This window comes from Lepidochelys kempii, chromosome 13 (assembly GCF_965140265.1).
Source record: "Lepidochelys kempii isolate rLepKem1 chromosome 13, rLepKem1.hap2, whole genome shotgun sequence".
Taxonomy (NCBI): domain Eukaryota; kingdom Metazoa; phylum Chordata; order Testudines; family Cheloniidae; genus Lepidochelys; species Lepidochelys kempii.
Window position 1 is genome coordinate 30128947 of NC_133268.1, and position 7110 is coordinate 30136056.

The following is a 7110-nucleotide window of genomic DNA, read 5'->3' on the forward strand; positions in this document are numbered from 1 at the left end:
TCATCATACTTTACACCTTCAAAGTGTTATATAGACATCATTCATTAACCTTCAACACATCTCTGCTATGTGCGCACACACCCCTTATAGAAGGGGAAACTAAGGCACAGATTGTTCAAGTGACACATCCAAGACCCCAAAGGGAGTTGCTGACCTTTCCTTAGCAGGTGATTTTAAAAGGTTGCTCATTTACTCAAATTTATTTAACCTTTAACATCTCAAAACTAAAGAGAAGAAAGAGTCAGTACTGGAAGAACAATAATTTCTCTACCAAGTCAGTGAGGAGGACACCAGGGGATGGCAGCTCCAAAAAGAACTAGAGTAGAGGGGGCACCGCCTACAAGTGAACCAGCCAATTTTCTCCAAGAGGGATTTATTTCTTGTGCAAAAAAGAGTAAAGTCTGAAGAATTTGTGGTGCTGGGTGGCCCAAAATGAATTTCCTTCTGGAGAAGAACATGACAGAGATGCCACCTGAATGAAGTAAACAAAAGATCAAAGACAGCACTGGAGCAGCTGCTTTCTTACCTATAACATGGATATGATTGTGGGAACAATGTTAACATGCTGCAGTGGGCTCACATGAGCACTGCTCAACTTTCCCTCTCATTTCGGCTATATTCTAACCAACCTAACACTGTGACAATTCAGCAATATGAGCAGTGCCACCTGCCAAGCATCTGTAAACCTGTAAATGAAAGGCTTTGAAATGAGAGGCAGTCTGGGAGTACTACTCTAACAATCAGGCCATTCCCAAAGACACCACTTCAATGAGGCCAGCAATTACAGAGAAAGGAATCAGAGCCTTCTATATAGATGCATAGGAAAATCTAACCCTTATGGATCACCATTTAATCTGTTCTGCTACTCTACTGACCTAATAATAGGAACCCAACATTCTTTAGCCCCAGAAAGCATCTGCCCTGCTTCCTAAAGAGGGGGTGAGGGGAAGGAGGAGACTATGTTTTCACAAGAAGTGTCTCAACTCACTCAAAAATAAACCAAGCACTTTCCATACCAAAGTTAGTAAAAGGATCTCCCACATCCAAAGCCAGCAGCTGTCCCAGCAAGACCAGCTCCCTGTGCACCTACAAAGAGTCTGTGTACTCATCCTCCTCAGCTCCTAACTTTACTTGAGTTTAGCACAATAGTCAGGAAAGTAAACTGATAAATAGAGAAAATCTTAGCTGTTAAGTGTGCCACTAGCCAGTAATATCAGCTGATGATTTGTCTTCATCTTTTTATATTGTTTGTCTGTCTCTCTCTGACTTCTCAGAACGTTTACCTTAAGAACCCTACTGATCAACACTAAGAAATCTATTCTGATTATCAGTAAAGTCACTGGTAAGGATACAGATAATTCCACAAAGTAATAATCAAAATGATTAGGATTAAAGCTTTGTAACATAACTGCTAGGTAACCTGGAGATGACTGCAGCATGAATGAGATGAGACTCTATTGTGCCAGTGATGCCATTATATTGTGACATGGCTGCAATGTCACAATAGATCTGCGTCTGCTTTGCATACAGCAAAAGAGGCAGAACAGATCAGGCAGTTCTGTAGGAAGAGTTGCTCCTTAATAGCATTCATTTCTATCTCCTAATCAATACAAGGTGGAAGATGACCTTGCTTGCCATAGGTCAGTTGGCAGGAAGCCCTTAAAGATGGTACCCTGGCCTTTGAAGGGGTTTCTCTGCTAGCCTTAAAGTTTTAAGACTTAATTATGGATTTACTTTGCTATAATTCTAACCAAAATAGAGAACAGACACCCAGAAATGCTGCACAGCCGATTCTCTTCTGACACAGCTAATAAACAGCTTTGCAATAGGAGTGTGTGCAATCCATACGTACATTCCAGGCAGCCCTCTTCGCCATCCTACTCGGGCACCATGGTACCCAATATCTGGAAGCATATCTGATTTCTAACTACTCGCTGGCAAACACAGATCCTAAATCCCATCCGTTGCCCTAGACCCCTACATACAGCCACAGCGGATACTTTACATAAGACTGCACTGACTCTGGACTCCACCTGGCTTCTCCTCCAACTGTAGCATACTTCCTTTGGGGGTTACTGGCTCACAGTGGCAATGGTTCGCCACCGGCTCAGATTTTCTGTAGGATGCCACCCGGGCCCGCAGCGCCCCGTGTCACTGCAAACGGGCTCGCTCCGGAGGGACTGCCCAGTGCCATGGCATCGGGCTGGCCGCACGTCGCACCACGCCAGCCCCAGAGCCCCCGGGGCAGGGGCACTGGCAGGGGCCCACTTCGGCCCCGCACGCTGCCGGAGCATTGCGGCCCCCGCCCCCAAACGGCCAGCGAGGGATGCCCGCACCTGGCGGCCGGCGGGCAGCGCGCAGGTGAGCGCGCGAAGCTCCGCGGCAGGAGGGCGGCAGGAGGGCGGCCTCCCCCGCCCCCCAGGCTCGACCCAGCTCCGGCCAGGTACCGTCCCGGACGGCGGGCCGGGGGCAGCGGCGGAAGGGCGGAGCGCTGGACGCGGGCCACAACTTCTGCGGGGCAGACGGTCCCGCCCCCCTCACAGCGACGCTGCCGGGGGGAGGGGAACAGCCCCTGCCCGCGGGGAGCCCGGCCCCGGGGGTGCCCGCAACCAGCCGGGCCGCGCCGCGCCGCCCCCACAGGTGTGACCCGCCGGGCCGGGCCGCAGCCCAAGGACGGAGCCCCCCGCCATGGCCGGGCCGGCCCCCCCGCCGGCGGCCCCGCGCGGGCCCCGGCCGCCGAGTTCATTCATCGGGCGGCGCCCCGCGCCCGGGCCGGCCCCGCCAGCGCCGCGCCGCCGCCGCCGCCGAAGTTGGGCGCAGAACTTACCTAAAATGGCTCCTGCGGCAGCCAAAGCCCAGCCAGCTATTATTTGGTGAAGTTTAGCCAGCCGCCCCGCGCGCGCAGCCTAGCCTGGCCCGGCCCGCCCCCGCGCCGCCGCCACTGGCCCCTGGCCGGCCCGCCCGCCTGCCATTGGCCAGCCGGCCCGTCAGCCACGCGCAGCCCCGCTCAAGCTTGGCTGCAGCGTGCTTATTGCTAGCTCCATTGTGCTCCTATTTGCATTGATGTGATCGCTGCTGGGATTGGCTGGGCCGGGGCCGTGCAGCCCCCCCCCCCCCCAACCCCCAGCCCCAGCCCCTCGAGCCACCCGGCTCTGCAGCCCTTGCCCCGCTGCTTCTCGCCCCCTCTCGCCTTCCAGCTCTGCCGCGCAGGGCAACGGCGGCTGCAAGTTCCCGGGGCTTGGGGCGGGGGGCAACCCCGAATTTCCAGTGCCTCCTCCAATCAAGGGGGGTTTTACTTGCTCCAACCAGGAAAAAAAAAAAAACCTCTCCCCTTTGCATTCCACGTCTTTGCTCGCCTTTCATTTCCCGGATGTGAAATTTCCTGCACAAAAACACAATGTGTAAAGCTGGAATGTGCAGGGCTTTGCAGTGCATCCTTGCTCGCCGCGGGAGAGGAGGAGAAAGCAGGGCACTGGCAGGGATGCCAGTTGCCTGGGGCTGCAGCTCTTGGATGTTAAACTGCTAGGTACCACCTCTAACCCGTGCTGCCTCCCCACAAAATACCTGTCGGCTCGTGGCTGCAATGAGAGTTAATAAAATGTAAACGGAGCCCTTTATTTTCTAATGTATTTATTTACCCCTGGTATTTAATAGGGGGGCAGCTACATATGGGGCAAATGCCTGTAATTAAAACAGCACTTGGGTTCTTTGGAACCTTAATTTATGCCGTAAAAAAGGTAGAAATAAGCATGATATAGAGGGCCAAAGGCTCTCAGAGCCTCCTTCTCTTTCTGCAAACATGCTCCAATTAGGGCACTGCTCTTTGTTAGACTTGTTGCAGGGATGGTCCAAAGTACTCAGCTGCGGAGTGGTGAAATCTTCCCAAGTACCACTCAGAGTGCTGTGAAATCCTGCCTTCCGCGAGAGAAGGGACAACAACAAACATAAGGGTTAGGTTCAGCCCTTGACCCCGTACAGTGATCAGATGTACTATAGGGGTCTTTGGAACAGGGTGTGACAGAGTCTCCGATAACCTGGCCCAGCAGAACAGGTTGGAGACAGCAGACGGGTCTTCGGGCCTCCTGTCTTTTCACCTTCTTTTCACCTCCTTGTTCTCATGAGATGCAGCAGTTTTTCACTCAGCCCCCCGGTGATCTTAAATACCACATTAGTTCTTCTGGTGCCCCAGCTCCTGGGAGCCGCTGCGGTTCCTGGTGGCCTCTACAATCTCTGTTCTCCAGCTCACCCCCAACATTGTCCACCTTCTGCTGGTTTCTCTCTCTCTGGGACGTCTTTTCCAAGTGGGATTAATGTCCCTCCGGTGAAGTGCCCAGAACTCATCAATTTCAATCTTTTTTTTCCCCTAGGGAGATACCATCCTGATTTTCACATGCCAGTCAATGAAAGCTCAGCACCACTGAGAGCCAAGCCAATAGACGTGTTTAACACCCTGTTCCAGCAACCACTTGCCTTTCCTTTGTGTCAGAGAAGCTCCCATACCATTACATCACAGATGTGTCTATCTGTACCTTGTCCAGCGCTGCCACAAGACACTCGTCATACCAGTGTGTCACAACTGGCCCTAATGTCTAAATCTCATTGATTCCCTCTGTGTGCTGCAGAATCTGATATTCTCTCCTTGGTAAATCATACTATGCAACTTGCTGCTTCTTTTCAGCATGATTAGACTAGTGTTGTTCCAGTTTCTCCTATCAGCCTTGATTTTCCCCAGCTATTCCCATGCTCTGGGGTTGCCAAACAGTTGGGAATCCAAACAGTAACTTGTTTCACTTATTACTGACATTCATATTAACTGTTTATTTGATCAATAGACATCTTGTAAATATGTATATTTTAAAAAATCTTAACACAGATTATTAAAATAGTGGCTCAGATATTCAAAACGAGGCTGGGAAAGCACCAGAAAATAGAATTTAGGGAATGATCCTGCATTGTCTGGGAGGTAAGCTAGATAACCTTTGAAGAGCTGATCTTTAGAATAGATCAGCTGGCTTTGAGTTACTCTGTCCTTAGAATAGCATAGTGAGAAGTTGTAGGAAATCTGCTGGAGATAATGTGCATGGATAATAGCCACCTTTCTTAATTATATACCTGAGGCACTCTCTTGCTTTAGAGCAAGATTCAGATACCCTTGCTCTTGCTGAGTAGCACCTCAATCTTCATAAATTCCCACTGGATCCTTTGATGTGTAAACAGGAATGTCGACTAGAACTAGGGAGGTAGTATTATCTCTGTATATACCATTGATGACACCACTGCTAGATTATTACTGTGTCCAATTCTGGTATCCGCACTTTAGAGAGGATGCTGAAAATTTGAAGATGCTTTAAAGAAGAGCCACAAGAATGACTTAAGATCTGGAAAACCTGCCTTACAACAAACAATTTAAGGAGCTCAATCTCTTCAGTTTATCAAAGAGAAGGATTAGAGGTGACTTGATAATAGTCATTTAGTACCTACATAAGGAAAAATATTTCTGGAAACAGAGAGCTCATCAATCTAGCTGACAAAGACATAAGAAACAGTCGCTGGAAGTGTTAAACCATTGGAACAGATTGCCAAGGGATGTGGTGGAGTCTTTACAGCAAGACTGGATGTCTTTCTAAGAGTTCTGCTCTAGTTCAAACAGAAGTTATAAACTCATGCAGGGATCATTAGGTGTTATTCTCTGGCCTGTGTAATGTAGGACATACTTGATGGTCATAATGGTCCTTGCTGAGCTTACAAGTTAGGAATCTATTAAAGTCTTATTAAACATGAGCCTACCCCATAGAAAGCAGGGACCCTAATCTCCTCTCACAGGATACGAGTAATTCCTTGGGCATCAATAGGAGCTACTTGTAACCAGAGTGAGGGGAATAGGGCCCCAGCATGGGATCACCCCATCCCCTCTCACCTTCCTTGCCCATCTCAAAATCAATTCCTATGTGACCTACTGGTTCTCAAAACCCCCATTGCCAGGCTGCACTCTGCTGGATCTCCTGAGAGCTTTATGTATTCTAGCATCCCGCAACTCTTGGCTATGCACTCCCCCTGCACACTCACTCCACTCTAGGCCTCCTGCTGAGTGGTTGGGATCCCCCACCCTTCCTGCAAGCCAGACAGATGCTTTCTCTCTTCAGATCTCACTTTGAAAACTTCTGGTGCATTTGAATCTACAAAACAACCCTATAACTTCCCTTGCCTCCTTCCCCCCTCGCTGCCTCCCACTATTCCACTGTACATGGAGTTGATCTGTCTCTATTACATCCACTGGAATCTTTACCCTATCCCCGTTCTGGGCATCACTTTCCCCCCTCTGACTATATCAGATCTGCTAGATCCAAATGTGCAAAGTGCTTCTCCCCAAACTCCTTTCCTTTTTGACTCTATCTTTGCACCCCCTCTCCCTCTGCCAAGTGTTCCTGACCTCTCTGCATTTCCCTATGTCCTGCCTTCCCTCATCCTTTTCTTTACTCTCTGTCTCAGAATTAACTCCTAATTCTTTGTATGAAGAACGCTCTGAAAAATAACTTGTATTTTTATTATCAAAATACCAACAGCAATTCATGTAAAGACTAATCACTTTTTAGTTCTCTGTGCGAAAAAAAGCACCTGAAACTGGTTAACAATCTTTGTGTTATAAATCCCGAAAGGATGGCTTTGTAGTGGAAAGTCATCTGCCAGTTCAGTCTTAAGCAGGACTGTGCTACTAAGTTAGACTTCTCACAATAAAAGTGATCATCATGCCCAACACAAAGTAGATTTGGAAAGGCAGGTTTTGTGTGATGATATTTCACTTTGCTACTGATAGCATAACAGAACAGGGCTAGCACAGTGTGTGTCAAATCTGCAGAAAACACAGATGATTTCTGCTTGATCACTGCACACAGGCAGCATTGGTGGTCTCTAAGAATCTATAAATTTGGTTTGCCCCAAAGTTCTTACCTACATCTGCTCCCGCTAAAGTCAATATCAAAGACTCTGTTGGCTTTAAATAGGGTCCAAACTGCACTATTCCCACATACTCTGAGATCCAGAAGTGATCTTACCTCAAGACGTGTGGCCCCAGCAGTTAGCCTGTGTGCTCCAGGGCAGACTAGTGATAAT

General features: G+C 48.9%; 1 protein-coding gene across 4 annotated transcripts in view; it reads right to left on the bottom strand.

The window, feature by feature from the left end:
• The window catches only part of CHD6 (chromodomain helicase DNA binding protein 6), a 183052-nt gene extending 180140 nt beyond the window's left edge, over positions 1 to 2912 (bottom strand). For all 4 annotated transcript variants that reach the window (XM_073309956.1, XM_073309953.1, XM_073309955.1 and 1 more), the window contains exon 1: positions 2828 to 2912. The gene's annotated coding sequence lies outside the window, so the exon portion shown is untranslated. The remainder of the gene's footprint in view (positions 1 to 2827) is intronic.
• Between the last annotated feature and the right edge of the window lie 4198 nt (positions 2913 to 7110).